Genomic DNA, 18,726 nt, shown 5'->3' with positions numbered 1-18,726 from the left:
GCCTTTCGGGTAAAAACTGGGTAAAGTGGCAAACTATGACAACAAAAAACAATGGAATGTTGTATATGTCACATGTATGTAAGTGGCCATGTGTCAGTTTCCTAAGACTGTTTGCAATAAAAAAATTAGGGACTTCAAGTAAGATACTTGGCTACAAACATACACACATATGTTGAATGTGTCCCTTCTTAGTGAGTACACCACCCTTTACTGTGAAGTCATCACATAATTACAATGACCACATTGGTCTTTGACAGATACTGTCCTGCCAACAAAATATATCATTAATCATTCAGAGGTGACCCCGTAACTGCCCTTTGCTTTCATATGTCACCGGCCTCATTGAGAAGAAAACAATACACACACAAAAAAAGAATGCACACAGTAACATATTCAATTTGCAGCTGTTGCACATTTATGCTTTCCCCCAACAAACCATGTACTTTTTATTTTACAGTGATCATATGATGACCCCCTACTTTCACATGCAAATGCTTCCTCACCCCAGCACAAAAGACATTTAATTTCTGTGTACAAGTCTGATATTTTATTGTAAAGAAAGTGAAAAAAAAATGGCCGCATTAATGCATTTCATCCTGTTACTATTGGACACACATATACCAGGGTCTATATTAGAACATCGAAGTATTACTACATCGAATGTTCTAATAGCAAACCATTTCACTCAAAACACCACAACATCAAACACTCAGAGCAGCAAATTTTTTCCCAGGGAAAAAATTCACTGTTCCAACAAACATACACACAACACAAGCAAACCAAAATACATAATCCACACACATACACTTCATAAAACCCTACACTAAACCATACATACACTACTAGCTATCCACTTACCTTAACCCAACCCCAACCCTAAGGTCCGTAACTATCGCACACTCACCTTACCCACTCCCTAACCCTAAAGTCCCTATCGCACACTCACCTTACCCACTCCCTAACCCTAAAGTCCCTATCGCATGCTCACCTTACCTGCTCCCTAACCCTAAGGTCCCTATCGCACACTCACCTTCATTCGCACACTTACCTTAACCCGGTCCATAACCTTTGCTCCACAGTTGAGGAAATAGCAAAGCTGCAGAAACGGCCCACCGAATACTTTCCCTAGGAAAGTATTTGATATTCTGCAACTTCGCTATTTCCAGCTTTCAATGCAAAGGGTTCTATATTAGTACATTCAAAGTAGTAAAACCTCGATGTACTAATACACACCCCATATACCACTCTTTCCTACCAAACTAGCAATGTCAATGATAGTTATGCATGAATCTTGTAATTGCCCTTTGATTTCATACACAGACTGACTCCAAAAACCAGATAACCACTTTGGTGCATATCTCTGATGAGCAATTGTAAAGAAATTGAAAATCATGGGCATGTTGGTGAAGGGAACAGAGGGGATGAGGAAGTGATGGGCAGGTATGGTGTTAAGGAGTGGAATGCAGAAGGCCAGATGATGGCGGATTTTGTGAAAAGGATGGACATGGCTGTGGTGAATATGTATTTTAAGATGAGGGAGGAGCATAAGGTGGCATACAAGAGTGGGAAGATGCACATGGGTGGATTATATTCTATGCAGGAGGGCCAGCAGATGGAAAGAGTACTTTGAGGGGCTGATGAATGAAGAGAACGAGAGAGAGAGAGAGAGAGAAAGTTGGATGATGTGGTGATAGTGAATCAGGGAGTGAAACAGATTAGCAAGGAGGAAGTATGGACAGCTATGAAGAGGATAAAGAATATAAAGGCTGTTGGTCCAGATGACATACCAGTGGAAGCATGGTGGTGCTTAGGAGAAATGGCAATTTTTAACTAGATTGTTTAATGAAATCTTGGAAAGTTAGAGGATGCCTGAGAAGTGGAGAAAAAGGTGATTTTTACCTATTTTTAAGAATAAGGGTGATGTGGAGAACTGTAGTAACTACAGAGGGATAAAACTGATCAGTCGCAGCTTGAAGTTATGGGAAAGAGTAGTGGAAGCTAGGTTAAGAAAGGAGGTGATGATTAGTGATCAGCAGTATGGTTTCATGCCAGGAAAGAGCACTACAGATGTGATGTTTGTTCTGAGAGTGTTGATGGAGAAATATAGAGAAGGTCAAAAGGAGTTGCATTGTGTCTTTGTGGACTTGGAGAAAGCAAATGATAGGGTGCCTAGAGAGGAGTTGTGGTATTGTATGAGGAAGTCGGGAGTGGCAGAGAAGTATGTAAGAGTGGTACAGGATATGCACAAGGGTAGTGTGACAGTGGTGAGGTCTGCAGTGGGAGTGACAGATGCTTTTAAGCTGGAGGTGGATTACATCAAGGATCAGATCTGAGCCCTTTCTTATTTGCAATGGTGATGGACAGGTTGACAGACGAGATCAGACAGGAGGTCTCATGGACTATGATGTTTGCAGATGACATTGTGATCTGTAGTGAGAGTAGGGACCAGGTTAAGGAGACCCTGGAGAGGTGGAGATATGCTCTAGAGAGGAGAGGAATGAAGGTCAGCAGGACTAAGACAGAATACATGTGTGTAAATGAGAGGGAGGATAGAGGAATGGTGAGGATGCAGAGAGTAAAGTTGGTGAAGGTGGATGAGTTTAAGTACTTGGGATCAACAGTTCAGAGTAATGGTGAGTGTGGAAGAGAGGTGAAGAAGAGAGTACAGACAGGGTGGAATGGGTGGAGAAGAGTGTCAGGAGTGATTTTGACAGACGGGTCCCAGTAAGAGTGAAAGTGAAGGTAGTGAGACCAGTTATGTTGTATGGGTTGGAGATGGTGGCATTGACAAAAAGGCAGAAGTCAGAGCTGGAAGTAGAAGAGTTAAAGATGTTAAGATTTGCACTGGGTGTGACAAGGATGGACAGGATTAGGAATCAGTATATTAGAGGCTCAGCTCAGGTTGGACAGTTTGGAGACAAAGTCAGAGAGGCGAGATTGCATTGGTTTGGACATGTGCTGAGGAGGGATACTGGGTATATTGGGAAAAGGATGTTAAGGATGGAGCTGTCAGGTAAGAGGAAAAGAAGAAGGCCTAAGATAAGGTTTATGGATGTGGTGAGAGAGGACATGCAGGTGGTTGATGTGACAGAGCAAGATGCAGAGGACAGGAATAAATGGAAACAGATGATCTGCTGTGGTGACCCCTAATGCGAACAGCTGAAAGAGAAGAAGAAGATTAATGTCAGCAATGAATTTCAACTTGTTGCTGACAGACACTTACCTTGCCCTTAGGCAGCCAAATCACATTATTGCCATGTGTTTCACACATCCTCTACTTTCATACCTTTCCAAAAGATTATTTTGTGTATTCTGATGTTATTTTGTGATACAAGTGAAAGAAAAACAACAGCAATGCATTTCAGCTTGTAGCCCTCAAACACTATATACTGTCCCACCCCAACAAGTCACAGCAATGATCACTTTGTTTTGATCGCACTTTGCTTTTATCCACAGACTGCAACAATGAGACGGCCACTTGTGGAAGTTGCCTGTAATGTCTGATCATCAAAAGTTGTGAAATAACATGCATAGTTATGGATTTCTACTTGGTGCAAAAGGGTACCCCACCTCAGTGCCAAAAAAGGAAGAAAATACAAATGTAATTGTATTGCATTGTAATTATTGTATACTGTCACCTTTGCCCACAGATCTTTCTGCTTTTCTGCCAGAAAAAGTATAAGAACTAATGATCATAGGAATGCATGTCAACTTAAGGCCTTATGACACTATGATCTGTCCATACCACCCTCAAATCACTTTATTGTAATCAGAGTCTCAATAGCATTCTCCCACTGACTGTCCCCATAAAAATAGTGACTCCTAGTTATTGTCCTCAATGTGTGATGATCAAAAATGGTAAAAACAAAGTCAAAGCAATGACTTTCAATGCTGTTGCTACAGGGCACATCACACCCATATTGATCATAGAAAATTAAACAATTAAAAATAAAACTTTATTCTGCATTTAGGAGGGGATGGGCCCTACTGTTGTCATTGCCCTTAGCTTTATCTGGTGCCTTTTCAGAAAGTAAAAAGAATGTTTACTTACAAGAGAAAATCATCCCAGAAGATCTGAGCTTCTGTCACTCCCTGTAGTCTCTAATCAAATGACTAGTGATTGTGGGAAATAACTGTGATCAGCTGCTTAGAGAAACTGATCACAGGGGCTTAAAGGCCTTAGTAATAGGAATGAGATATGTAACTTTGTCTTGTAGTTATGTTTGTAGGGTACAGGTAAGAAGTCATATTAATAAATACTTCTAGTTCAAATGTTCCATTTATTTTAATGATTAAATGTAGGGTAATTATATGGCTAGCAAATTATCTCACAGATGTGATAAGGAAAATGAGGAAATATTTTATAAGCAGCTTCATATCAATTTTAAAATAAAAAAGATACACTAAAATGAGGTAACTTGGAACCCATCATATTGCCATAAAGTTGTAGTGTTGAGATATCTTGTCACCCACAGCCAAAGTGTTAATACCACTGGCAGTTTGTCAGACAGTCTTTGGGCTATAGAAAACAGTACACTGACAGTAAGCATCAGAATGCTTGGATCCATTTGACTTGCTCTTGCAAATGTAGCTATCTGAAGTTGCAAAAATACTTTCTTTGACTGCTGACATAAGAAGAAAAATGGTACTATTTTACATAAATTTGTGTTATTCACTGCTAATCAAGTATTGTATAAATACAGAATTCTCAAGAATGTTATAAGGGCAATAAACATAAAGCCAATATGTATCTTTGGAGTAAAAAAAGAAATGCTGAGTTTTGTTTCTTTTTTTTTTTTTTTTTAGCAAAATGTCTCTTATATAAAGTGAAATCACATGTACCACTGAATTTTAAAAGGATACAACTATTTAACAAGAGTAGCACTGCAAAGCATCCAAAGGTAAGCAAAACAATGTTGTCAGAAAAATAAAACAAATAAGTCTGGTTTGCAGAACATTCATAAAATGTTTGTAGAAAAGATCAAAGCTCTGCACAATAATCTTTACCGAATTTAAAAAGTTTCAAAGATTATTGCAAATCCAATATAAAACAAGAAGAAAGATGACTTGCATGACTTCCTTCAAAATACCATGTTATTTTGTGTTATATTAGTAGAAACAATATTCCATTTTTGTATTATATTCTCTAGTACAAACCCATTGTCTGGAATACTTAAACACTATCATAACTTCTGGATCAATAAACTGATAATAATGTATGTTTTATGGTTATCAGTTCAGAAATGGATGACTAAACAAGTAACAGTAATGCTTTATCTGCACTGGTTTGTCATTAATTCACAAAATTTAAAGCATGAAAAATTGCCAATTGTAGCACACACTGTTGAAAGCTATGCAGTCAGATACCCAAGTGTGCAGTGCTATTAAAGGCTGTAGTATGACATTTCCTTTTTTATTTTCCAAACTAAGCTCTTCATGCTTCACAATTCTGATTTAACAATTCATCCAACTGTGGTAACAATGAAATTACATTTTAAAATGAGTATGAAGCAAACATACTCATATTTATCCATTTACATGGCACATGGTTTTACATTCTGCTAATTTCTATGTGCTTGTGTCAAGTCAGGTTATGATGGCATTAGAAAACTGGCATTTCAAAACAAGCACAAAACAACACACAATCATACAACTTATACACTATATCAATTCAAGCAGTATAACTGAAACCACATATTAGAGTACCAAATGTAGGGAAAGCAGTCAGTGCTGTGCTAAACCACTCCAGACCCCTGCTGATGTTATTTACATTTGACAGCTCTACCCACAGGCTCATTTGGTATCTCTGTGAAAGCTCCAGTCTACCATATCTTGTACCATATCAACTCCAGATTTTTCCACACCCCATTGCAGTCTTTAGGGCTCGCAGCTTATACAGTTCTCTGAAGCCCTCAGCTTCATCCTTCATCTTTACCCTCTTATTCATCCATTTTATTTATGGTCAGTGATATAGGTTGCTTTCCCTTCTCAGCAGCTGACAGTGTGGACACAGACAGGTTACAGTTATTGTAAGTCATTTAATTTACTATTTAATAACAGTTGACTGATTTTCTCTATATCATCTGCCACTTAAAACTATACTAAAATGTGAAAATAAACTATGAAATAAATGCTGCTCACCTTCAGTGCAAAATGGCAGAGCTTTTATTAATTATTCTAGTACAGGACATGGAATATTACTTTTTTTTCAAGTTTTTGATAAAGCAGACCATCTCCTGCTATAATTCCTCTCTCCTTGTTTCAATGACATGAATTCAAGCTATCCCATATTGTTACTTCTCCTAGAAGAACACAAAGGAGGAGGCAGACAAGTGCAGTGTTACCAGATGCATTCAAGAATATTCAGTTCATATCTCACCAAGTTTTGTTGTCAGTGTATAAATTTGTCAGTATGCCACAGTTCTAAGAAATGTTATGTCTGCATGGGTGGGGCAATAGAAATAAAAAAAAGACCATTCTAGACTTCTGTCTGGCAGAATAGCTTAATGGTGGCTAACAGATAGTTCACCAAGGCAAGAAGTTACAAGATCACATACCAGAGTGGTCAACATGAAACAAAGGTAGCTTCCTACATGCATGAAAAGGGCATTTGCTGGCTCTGAGCATAAACCACAGGTGCCCACAATCAGCTGCAATCAATGGTCAAAAAAGGCTCTTAAGTTCAACATAGACTAGGCCAAAGACATTGAGATTGACTGGAATGAAAGCACAGTAGTTCAAGGGCATACTCAGGGCTCTGGCTCCTCAGGAAGAAGAGGACATAGGTGGAGTTGAAGGAGAATGGCGGTGTCTCAAAATAGCATGTGTGAAGAACAGATATGTGGCTTTACCTGACATGGAAAAGGGATACATAAGGAAAGCCGGTCGGGGAATGCTAAAGTCCAGGACATTAAGTACAGAAACAGTTATGAGATAGAAAAGTTGGACCACACTAAAAGGGATTGCTGGTTGCTAACATAGAGGCTAAGACAGCAGCTGCAATTTCAATGAGCAAGGCATCAGAGAAACTCTTCAAACTTCTGCAATGTGACTTGGCAGATGGTACAAAGAAACTCTATCGGGTTTTATGGCAAAAACAAAATGATAAAGTCCATAGTCATCACGCACCATTCATAAGGGATGTCAGCAACTATCTGCTCACCAGTCCAGAGGACATCAAAGACAGATGGAAAGAGGAATTCTTGCAGTTTCTGAATGAAGAAAACCCCACAGAATCGATACTGCACTGTTCATAGCCCACAATGAAGAGGAAGGAAGAACCCACCTAAGAAGAGTTAAGTGCAACACTTTGGAAATTTAAGTCCGGGAAAGCAGCAGGTTCAGATGACATCACATGTAGCAAAGGTTGTAGATTCTTTACTTCACCACAATATCATCTGATACCTCAGCCTCTTGCCTTCAAGGATACATACAACCAAGTGCATTCTACTTTTATATCAGGTTCAACCATTAATCAATCAATTAACTTATAAACTACCTAAACATTTTTAATATAAAATATAAACTCTCCCATTGTCTTAAACCTATAAAAGTGACCCATACATATAGCATGCTTTTAAATACATTTTTTCACTACATTCTAATACACACATTACAATAATTAATAATGCAAAATATTCAATACAATATATAATACATCTTAAATATACAATTTAAATATAATCTACCTCTAAATTTAGTCCTTTAGACCATTTCAAGCAAAAAGTGGTGAGCTCAAGCAAAAATTAAATGTGCTGGAAAGCAAAATGATTCTAAATTATGGCACTTTGACACCAGTAGGGCTACGTGTGTTTTTTTCTTATTTTTGAACAGAAGTGTTTTTGCTATATCAGATGACATCACAGCAAGATATGATGAAACGTTGAGTGAGTTAGAGGAGAAATAGCTCTTAAAGGTATTCATGGTGATATGTAGAGAAGTGTGTATCCTAGTTGAATGGAGAACAAATATAGTAAACAGTGCCATTTAATGAGAATACTGGGGACATTCACAGCAGTGGGCAGTACAGGGGTATTAAATGCCTGTCAGAATGCATGAAAGTGCTGGACAGGGTGACTGATAAACAAATATGCAGAATAGTAGAAACTAAAACGGGAGATGAGCAATTTGGTTTCAGATCAAGTGACCCAATGTTTGCAGGGAGACAGGCAGAGGAGAGAAAGCTAGTGATGAGGAAACACTCCAGGTGAATATTCCTAGACTTGGAGAAAGCATATGACAAGGTTCCAGGAAAGCTTATTTGGAAAGTCCTGTGATGGTTAAAGTCCCAAAAACATTAGTAGAATTAGTGCAGACTATGTACAATGACCCAATGACACAAGTACAAACAGTGTTCAGACTTACAGAGGGGTTCCAAGCATAGTTCTCAACCTCTTGGCACAAAACATTCGGAACAAAGCCAAAAATAATGGTGGACAAAGCCCCAAATGTAGGGACAAATGGTAAATATTGCTCTTATAAACTTAGATAGTTGCTAGAAAAAAGGTGTTCTGTTATTATGTCTGTCATTATGTAGTGAATTCATTCCTCACTGATTTGCCCCCAAAATCCAAAAAAACACAAATTTTATGAGAAACAGACCAAAAATATGAGGCAGAAATCTGGACATTCTGAGAAAATCTGGACAGTTGAAAGATCCATGTGAGAGTGCATGTGCAACAGGTTTCTTCAGCTCTTCGTCTAGAGAAAGCTGAACAATTGAGATAGAAGATAAAATAGTGAAACACATTAACAACTTAAAGTATCTGGAAGTGGTAGTTGAGGGAAAGGAATTCTGAATGAGGATGTCAAATGTAAAATCAGAGGTGCTGCAGCCAGCTGGCGCAACATACCAGACTTAGTGTGTGTGACACAAGAACACGAAATAAATTGACAAGTGAGGTGCTCAAAACAGTCATATGATGTGTACTTTCGTATGGCACAGGAAACTGGGCAGTAAAGGCAGAGCAGCTGAGGAAGTTTGAGCTGATGGAAATGAAGAGCCTGAGATGGGTGGTAGGAGGTACTTTGTGAGACAGACAAAGAATGAGGACATCAGTGCAGTAGCCAAAGTAGTCCCAGAGAAGGTCAAGGAAAAGAGATTACTTTGGTTCAGTCATATGTGCAAGAAATCAGGAGACAATTTGATGAATAAGATTTGGAATTGACTAGAAGATCACAAGGGGAAACAAAGATGTCCAGTCAAAGATGGATGGCTTCTATGAGCAATGTTCAGTCATGGCAGTCAATGAAGGTAAGACAGTGCACTGAATCAAGAAATAGATGACAACAGTTGATTTGAAAAATGTGAAAAAGAGGGTTGATGATGAATATGATGGTGGTGGTGGTGGTGGTGGTGGTAAGACTTTCAGAAATAAAGACCAATAATTGCAAATCTTGAAACTTTAAAAAATAAGGTGCAATTGCAAAGGAAATACAGTGGATTTCAAAAATCAGTGTAATGCTACTAAAGTACATTTGATGGGTGTTGCATACCCTTCATCTTCAAACTAACCCTGTGGTCATGGCACATTAGAATTTGGGAATTCTCCAACATACTGCAGAACTGGACGTCAAATATATTCTGCATAATTGCTCATTCAGTTTTAACTTTTCTAAGTCCCATAATTAAAATAGGAATACGGTCTTCTTATAGGCTAAAAGTCATTATGTCCTGTGAAGGGAAGTTTAAGAAAGATCATTAGTATGTTGGGGACACAGGCATGGAAGAGATTAAAGAAGAGGGTATGCTGGACAGTATGTGCAGGTGTAGATATCATGGACAGAAGCAATACCATTCAAACGGGTTTCATTTTGGGGTAGTGTTTGCCGGATAACTGATCAGGGAGATATGGTAGTCTATGTTATCTCTAAAGTATGCTTACCCATGACATAATTAATTGCACTTAGGGTGTTTGGGATGGTGCAGCCTGCATGGGGATAGTGAATTTTGTAAGTGCAAAAAGAGTATGGTTGTCCTGTGTTGTGGTGTGTGAGTGTGTGTCTTTTGACTGGTTTTAAGTTTCGCTGAACAACTAAAAATAAATACACAATTTGGATGAACTAAAAGGAAAATGTATTGACTCACTAAAGTGAATGGTAAGCGATTTTATCTACTAAACTGTTTTTTTTTTCACGAGCTGTAGATTTCTATTGACCGATGCCAATATCAGGCAACCTAAAGTGTACTGCACAGGATAAGTGGCTATTGTCCATTTCACAGATGGCTTTAAATTTCACTTTTTCAAGCAGTAGCATGCTTAGTTTCATATCAGTCACAAAGACCCATGTGATCTCCTAGTATTGTTCATCCTCTTAAACAGAAAAAATGCTCTGTTCTGTCCTAAATTGTTTAATACAGCCCCCTAAAATAAATTATTCATTATTGTACTCACCATGAAGACCTTCAGTGACATAAAGGTGTGCTCAGTCTCCTCATACCAGTCTGTCCCAGTACAGTGCAATTGTATATTGTCAGACAGTCTGTTCCACCTTTAAAACAAAAAAGTACTCCTGATCAGACCACTTACTTTATTTTCATTTTCTTCATTAAAATAAATATATCTGATATAGCTTATTGTCATATCTCACAACATTAATGACATTCACTGGATCTGAATCCTCTGCATCATTGCCCCATATAGGACACATTGAAATTCACAGTCAACCATTGTTAGCTCCTCCCCTCAACACACACACACACACACACACACACACACACACACACACACACACACACACACACACACACACACACACTCACATGTGGAAAATAAACAAACCATTCAGGCATTCAGTAAAATAGTAGTCAACTGTTGTCTATTATATTCTGCTTGACTCTCCAATAGCAAACTCAGTAGCTTGTGCCTATGCTTATCATTTAATATTGTAAGAATGTAATTTTTTCAGGACTCAGGACATGCTGTCAGTCTCATGGACCATGCCACAGGCCAGTGTACATACTGTATTCTATGCATTTTACAGCACTTTTCATCTAATGGCTCAAATTCTCTCTCTCTCTCTCTCTCTCCCTCTGTCACTGTTATTCACACCATTAATTCCACAGAAAAAGTATCCCAGGGATAAAATAAACACCATGTAGGCTTAGCTCAAAGCAGAGATTACATATCTGTGTGATGAGCAGCAGTGCTAATCATACATGCATGCTGCACATCACACTTACACAGGTAAAAGTGAGGTTTCATGGCTGGCAACAGTGTTGCTCGCCAGGACACCATGTAAGCAGCACTAAGTCATATAACACAAACACACAGGATTACCTATGGCAAACTTGCTCTGTGGAATTGCGCAGACAGCCAAAATGACTACTAGGGCTAAAATTTATGTAATGAATGCATTGATAACACATTATAGAAAGTGTACTCAGTGCAATGTACACTGCAACATGTTTTTGGCATACTGAAATAAAAGTTTTGTGATCATCAAGGGTACATAGAATGCAGTATAAATACACTAGTCTAGGTAAATGTGCGTAATAAAAAGGGCCACAGACATAAATGGTAGGAAGGAAAAAAGAGGAAGAGGACACATGAAACATGGAAATGTACACCAGATCTTGTTAATGTATGTACACCCCAAAGGCAAGTCAGGAGCATGTAAAGTAATCACATATGTACATTTTGCAGAATGTACTGCTGTTTATACCTCCTGTGTATGTATATTCATATCATCACACAGTTATAGTACATTATGTAGTCAAACAAGGTCACATATCAATGGAGATGATTGGTTGTGATATAAACACCCTGACATGATCACTGGAGGGGACATTTAACAAGAATGGCATACATAGTAGGGGTATGTATATATTGTGAAGGTATGCAAAATGACTCGCTTGAATATGACTGAAATGTCAGCATAGCTCTCAACCAATCAGAGACACATAGCAACAGGCTTATGGACAACAGCAGAAAGAAGCAGGCGAAATATCATAACAATACCACCATTAATCTGTGTGAGTTATTATACATGTTCTTCAGGGACACACTTGTACAACTGTAATGATTTGTCAGTAATCTGTAAGGGGAATCAAGCACACCTTCCTCAAAAATGACCACTTTCTGGAGGTGTTAAGAAGGACACTGTTATACCTGTAGTTTAATTTATGAGCAATCCTGGCTAGTTGGGAAGTTTGCATGACCTATATATGCCACAATCCACACTTTCAAGAATGTAACCCTTGCCTTCAATGTTGTCAATGAGCTGTGTATTTACTGGGTGCATCACAGCAAGACGTATCACACATGCATCTTGTATAACACCTTAAAGGGAAGTCTGCACAGTCAACTTCTAATGGTTATGCATCACAAAGAATACTTACTGTATGTATGGCTAAAAAGATGTGTGAAAGCTCAATGTGTCAAAGCTGATGCACTTGAGTAAATCATCCCTGGAGGACACAGGTATTGGCCATCTGGTTAATGACTCTTAAAAACAACACACTAATATCAGTAGATTCCCTACACACAGCTGTCTATTGCATTCATCTGCCACAGGTACAAGCAAAGGATATTGTCTGCAGCATGTGTGAATTAAGAAGTGGTCCATTATAATGAATGATACAGCAATATGTGAGACTGATGATAATGCATCAGTATGCCCATGTACAAAGAAACTATAGCACTGCAAAGTGTAGCATCAATGACTGAGGACACTATCACTGTGGTACTATTCACATGCCGAATTATACATGGAGTACATTTTATGACAGCACATGTCAAACTCAAGACATGTGCCACATGATCACTGTCACCCTGACATTGCCATGGAAACTTTTATATTACCATGAAATCCTGACATGCATGCATAACTCTTCATGTAATTACCAAGTGCTAATACTGACATGATGTACTGGTACTTCCATAAGGCTGTACAGCCACACTATAGCTGTACCTAGGATACAATTATACATTGTTTATAGGTGCATAAGAGAGTACTAGGCTAAATATCCCATAAAAGCCTAGCCACGTGTAACATGTGTTTCACAATTTGAAATAGTTATGTGAACAATGTTCAATCAAGTATAAGCCAATGCTGTGTTATCTAATTCCAACTGCTTCTATCCATGAGGGACATGGTTGCAACAACAGGAGTACAATCATTATTAGCCATCCATTAACCTAGGTTGCACTTTAGGTTCAGGCAAGGTCTTTTGTTTATGTGACTGGGAAGTGTGTTCCAGAGAAGGTGTGGTGCCTAACAGTTGCAGCTATTAGTACAACATGATTTATTATGTGAGAGGCTCAGTTAACATAATTGAAACAATTGATCCTCATGCAATTTGCATGGCAAAGTGTAACATTTCCATTATGGCCAGATTGGAGACTGCCCTGTAGGCAAGACAAAAATTGACCCTTAATAGTCTGTAGGGGATATAATACAGTGATAGGGCTTTCAATCACTCCACATAGGACTTGTTGTTTATACCATGTATCTTCTGTGTGAGAGAGCTCTGAGTTTGCTCCACCTCTTGCAGATGTGTGGTGAGGTACATGCAAAGGGGTACATTGTACTCAATTATTGGTGTGATGAGGACTAAGAACAATGGAATTATAATGCCCTTTGATGTGGATGTCCTGCCACTACTTAGGAGTTGTGCTACATACAAGGGATTTGTCACCAATGTGGTCACATGCTGGTGGAAGTTCTGATTACTATCTACCTGAGTACCCAGGTCATATACCACTGGGCTTACTCATAGGAGTATACTGTCTATATTGTAATTACCTTGGGTATTTGCTTTCAAAAAGGAAATAATTATGCTTTTTGGTTAATTTAGTGTGTCTCCATGGCTCTGGCAATAATAATTTGTTTGTGCATTAATACTTTATGCAGTGCATCAATAGTGTTCTTGGATTCAATGATTGCCCACAATTTGTAGTCATCCACAAAGGCTGCCTAGGTTTATCTTGACTTCTGAGAATTAAATACTGAACAGGAAAAGGCCTAGTACAGAACCCTGAGCTATGGCCCTGGTCCCTAGTTAGAGGTGAAGTCACACACATTGACAGTACGTGTCCTCTCTGTGATCCATTTATCTACCCACTTGGTGAAATAGTGTTTATGCCCACATAAGACAGTTTCTCTGTAAAACCTGATTGTGGATTTGTATCAAATGCCTTGGCCAGGTCAAAGTAGGCATAATGCACAGTCTTTTCCTCATCCCTGCCCTTGGTGTGACCTTCCTGAAGAAGTCAACCAAATTTTAGAGACATGATATAGCTGCAATGAATCAAAAATGTGTTGGCCACACATTCAGGAGCTTACTTGTATTCTGTTTGATAAGGTCCATGAGGCTTATGAGTCAATAATTCCCTGTATCAGGGGGTGTTCCCCCTTGTCCAGATGTATGACTGTTGCTATGTACCCTTTTGCCAGAACATAGGCAGTCTGGAAGCTGTATTTAAGTATGGATCCAACTGTGTCTGGTAGGTCAGGGTTTACGTTCTTGGGAAGACAGCCTGGGATGTTGTCAGGGGCCATTGATGACATGTTATTAGACTTACAAATAGCACAGATGAGCAGTTCTGAGAAAATGTCTAAATGTATACTATGGCTGATGGTCAGTAGGGATGGGGGAGGTAAAGTTTGATCCAAACTGTCAGCTAGCAGATTGTCTATTTTTTTTCCATTTGAGTATGGCTGGTGGCATCTACAAACAGTTCTGCACTTAGTTGTGTATTCCCCTTAACATTTCATACTTATTTAAAAAATGATTTGTTACAACACCTCCAAATACAAACTTGAGTTTGCATCACATGCAACACAGTCATACAACTCTACCTATGTCACTTAATTACATCAATTGTACATCATATACCTATATGTTTTTAACTGGAAGCTGTGTGTCAGTGCCCTGATACCATATATGGACACATTACAAATGAGGTGGATGCGGCTCATGCAGAACGGTTACTGACACAAATGCTGATAGTCACAAAATGGGAACAACCTCATTAATCCTTGGGAATAGCAACACAATTGTGCAAACAATGAATTCACCGAGGTTGCTTTTCTGTCACAACTTGTGATATGTTTGTATATATATAACATCATTACAACATGTGGATGAAACAAGACATATGTGTCCATGTAATCAGTATGATCTCATATTGATGTATGTCACAAAGTATTTAATGATGGTTGATATACACATGCACACTTGTGCCATACTGCAAGTGTCATTGTGATGGTTGAGTGAGAATTGCGTATAATGTTGATAACCTCCACTAGCTCCACTACTAAGCTGACAATATACATATCACCCCATGTCAACAGTTCTCAGTAGCCATATTACAAAAGCTGTTATGTAAGGAACATGTAGTCAAATGGCAGCAATGGCCATCAATACATTTCCTCACATCTCACATTGCGATATTCTCTTGTAGCCTACTGTTAAACACATCTAAACATAGCACTTGTGGATGCCAGCAACATTGACATGTGCAATGTTCATAGGGTCATTGGACATTACTAGGCTAATGGCCAATAACACATAAAATTATAGCCATTATTATACCATATAAACAAAAATCAATATATCTATATGAGGGAGGATAGTAAGGGTATGTGCAGGATTCCTATTAAACAATCAAAGACACATTATTTTTAATGTGTCTTAATTGAACTTGAAAGCACAACAAGGCCAAATAGTGAAACGGCATATAAGCAAATTCTTTCCCTGGGAAAGAAATTGCTTGGCCACTTCATTACTTTGCCATTTTCGTGACTGTAGTGTGATCTCGGAGTTGGTATATTTAAATTGGGGGTGTGGGGGGTGAAGCCCCCCACTTTATGCAATGTTTTAAATTTTTTTTTGTTTTGTTTTGTGGAACAGCGATTTTTTTCCCTTGGAAAAAAATCGCTGTTCGAAGCATTTGAGATTGTAAGCATTCGCTTACATGGGTTCAATAAATCATTAACTGCTTTTCTAAGCATTTGATGATTTAACATAAACCCTATGTGCATATGTGTGCATGTGTTTGATTGTATTACACATTATCTCTGTCCATATGTAGCATATGTACCACCCCATGACAGAATTGGCAATCACATATCCAGTGGTCTAGAAATGGCTTCCAAAGGCTCATGGAAGGACTCTGATTCATGATGTGTGTATGTATCTTTGAAATAATGACATCCTGCAGTCCTATGTAAGAAGGTTGTTATGTGGACAGAGGGAAGGACTATGTTAAAGGTTCTCCTGAGTGGTAGTTAAACGAAAAGAGATTCAAAAGATTGTACAATGACTGCAATGTACCACCAACCCCACACAAAGCAATTGACTGAGGTCAGATTTGAACACTAAACCTGTGTAGGTACAGAAGCTGGATTCCAAACAATATAAGACTAGCACCATCACGTATGTCTGACTTTAACAGTATCACAATGTACTTTATAGAGGATGATAACATCATTATATGCTTAGAAGAAAATGTTGGGAGGAGTGTCTGACATCGATGTGGAGTCATATCTCAGTGTAAAATTGTCTCAAAAATATTATTTTCATGAACACACACTAAAGTTGATTACTATGAGATTAGAATCCCTAATTGTCTAGGTACAAAAGCTGGAGAGTACATTACTTAATGCAAGCGCCACAGCATGAGTTTGCCTTTTTATTTATTTATTTATCTTTATTGACATTTGTTGACTGGGAAAGTCTACTTGGTCAGGAACCCATTCTCAGTGGAGGCCTAGGGAGAAAAGCTCCACAGTTTACAGTCAAATATAGACAGTAGACAAAAATTGTTTAAATAGCAAAAGTAAGCAAAGTTAAAAGATTATAAAACTAAAATATATAGACAATATAAATCTTATTAGCATATATCAGAACTTATATGAACTTTGATAACAGTCGGTATAATAGTACAAAATCTTGAGTTGTTTCTTTATGGTATTGGATGAGAAACATTTATAATATTTGGTATTGCATGAGAAACATTTACAGTGTCAGATAACAATTTATAGATGATGACAATGTCTGGTGAGAAGAAGATGCTAGTAAGAAAATTTGACATGTTCTAAGATGGTCTTTAGAATGTGAGCTAAATGAACCCAAGCACACAAGTTAACCATATTGAGATTAGAAACCCTATTTAACTATCTACAGAACACAGTATGTAACACAAGTGCCGCAGCACAAGTCTTAACTTTTATAGTGTAAGACAATGCCTTATAGATTATATTAGCAGTGTATGTTTGGGAGAAGATGCTGGTAGGCCTGTATGAAATGGCTGTGTAGGCATATATGACTGTAAAATGTATTGTCTTCCATGAGACTTGACTGATGACAGTAGGATGCAAATTCATGCTCTTCAGTGAGATTAGATCCCTGACCTAACTAGTTACACAAGCTAGTTAATATGTGTGCCATTACCGAAATCTGCTTTTTCTTTGTTATAGTGTTCTTTATAAATAATGACATCGTCATTATATTATCTAGATAAGATATCCTGTTATAAGAGTGGTGTGCAAAGTGTGGACTTTGGATTTTCTGTTTTGGTTCCAATGTGCAGATATACTTTAAAAGACAACTTCTCTAACTAGAAGCAAAAAGCTGCCAAAAATGCATGTTGCAGAAATGAGACATATGCATCTGTTTCTCAATATGTTGTGTATATTACACACTTACAGTCACACGCAAACACATAATTTGTGATCAGAATGGATGCAAGTGTTGATGTACATGTGTTCATATTTTGATGAACTGATCTGTTTATTAAGACATGTATAAGACAGTCTTGATGTCTATTGCCAGTATAAAACTTTAGATGATGTAACAATCTAGTTGTACTATCTATTTTTGCAGTGTAGTTGACATTTTAGAACTATTACTGACATATCCATTTTTAAGTGCACTGGTGCAGGGTATGCATGAGTCTGAGTAAATATGTGTTCAGTCACTAACAAGTCACATCCCACTGGTGGTGTTTTTACATGGATTATAATCTGATGATGAATAACTGGGCAGTATAAACATAGTAATAAATGCTAATCAGCTCTCTACATAGCATACTGCCGAACAACTGATTTATGCACACGATGGCAAAGAGTCTGCACATGTGAGATTCACAACGATTAAATACAACTTGAACTTGAGAAGTACTTATGCATATAGGCTATGGAAGAAATAGCTGACAGATACTATGGTGCTCATACTGGAGATTATATTGGAAATGTTGCGTCATAACATTTAAGAGATTAAGGACTGTTGCTATTGCCTTCCCCATTTTTACGGAATTAAGGGACAAGCAAATGTGATTCTCTGCGTAAGTGGGACAATAGTAATATTTATATTGGTTTGCCTTCCTTTGAGCAAACATGCTAAGTGGAGGAGTGCTGCTGTTAGCACTTTGGACAGTACTGAGTGTAAGAAATACAGGTGCTGCCTAGCTTTCCATGTGGCAGCAGGTGTAGTACCATTGAGCTCATGTTTATAGTACAAATGACACAGGGTTTCAATCCAGGTGAGTCAAATATTTTTACACATGGTATCAGGGTGGCCTTGAATAAGTAAACGTGATAATTCCTGCAAATGTGAGAGGCAATTACTACAGTGAAGTACTGTATAAAAAAATCAGTTAAGTGATTTATGCCAACAGTACATATGTGGTTTTGCATTTTTATACATTCAGCAGTCTAAATAAATGTTAGAGTAACTGTTTCAAAGTACTGCCTTTACTCTGCTTTAACTGTGAGCTCCTT

The 18,726-nt window shown here is 38.1% G+C and overlaps 1 long non-coding RNA gene across 1 annotated transcript in view; it reads right to left on the bottom strand.

Annotated features, from left to right (window-relative positions):
* Positions 1-18,726, bottom strand: part of LOC122796582 — a 1,807,408-nt gene that overhangs the window by 911,142 nt on the left and 877,540 nt on the right. The window contains exon 3 of the long non-coding RNA XR_006363989.1: positions 10,395-10,491. This is a non-coding gene — a long non-coding RNA (uncharacterized LOC122796582). The remainder of the gene's footprint in view (positions 1-10,394; positions 10,492-18,726) is intronic.

Source organism: Protopterus annectens, chromosome 3.part0, assembly GCF_019279795.1.
Source record: "Protopterus annectens isolate FY-2018-M chromosome 3.part0, PAN1.0, whole genome shotgun sequence".
NCBI lineage: Eukaryota > Metazoa > Chordata > Ceratodontiformes > Protopteridae > Protopterus > Protopterus annectens.
This window is presented reverse-complemented; position numbering and strand designations above follow the sequence as displayed.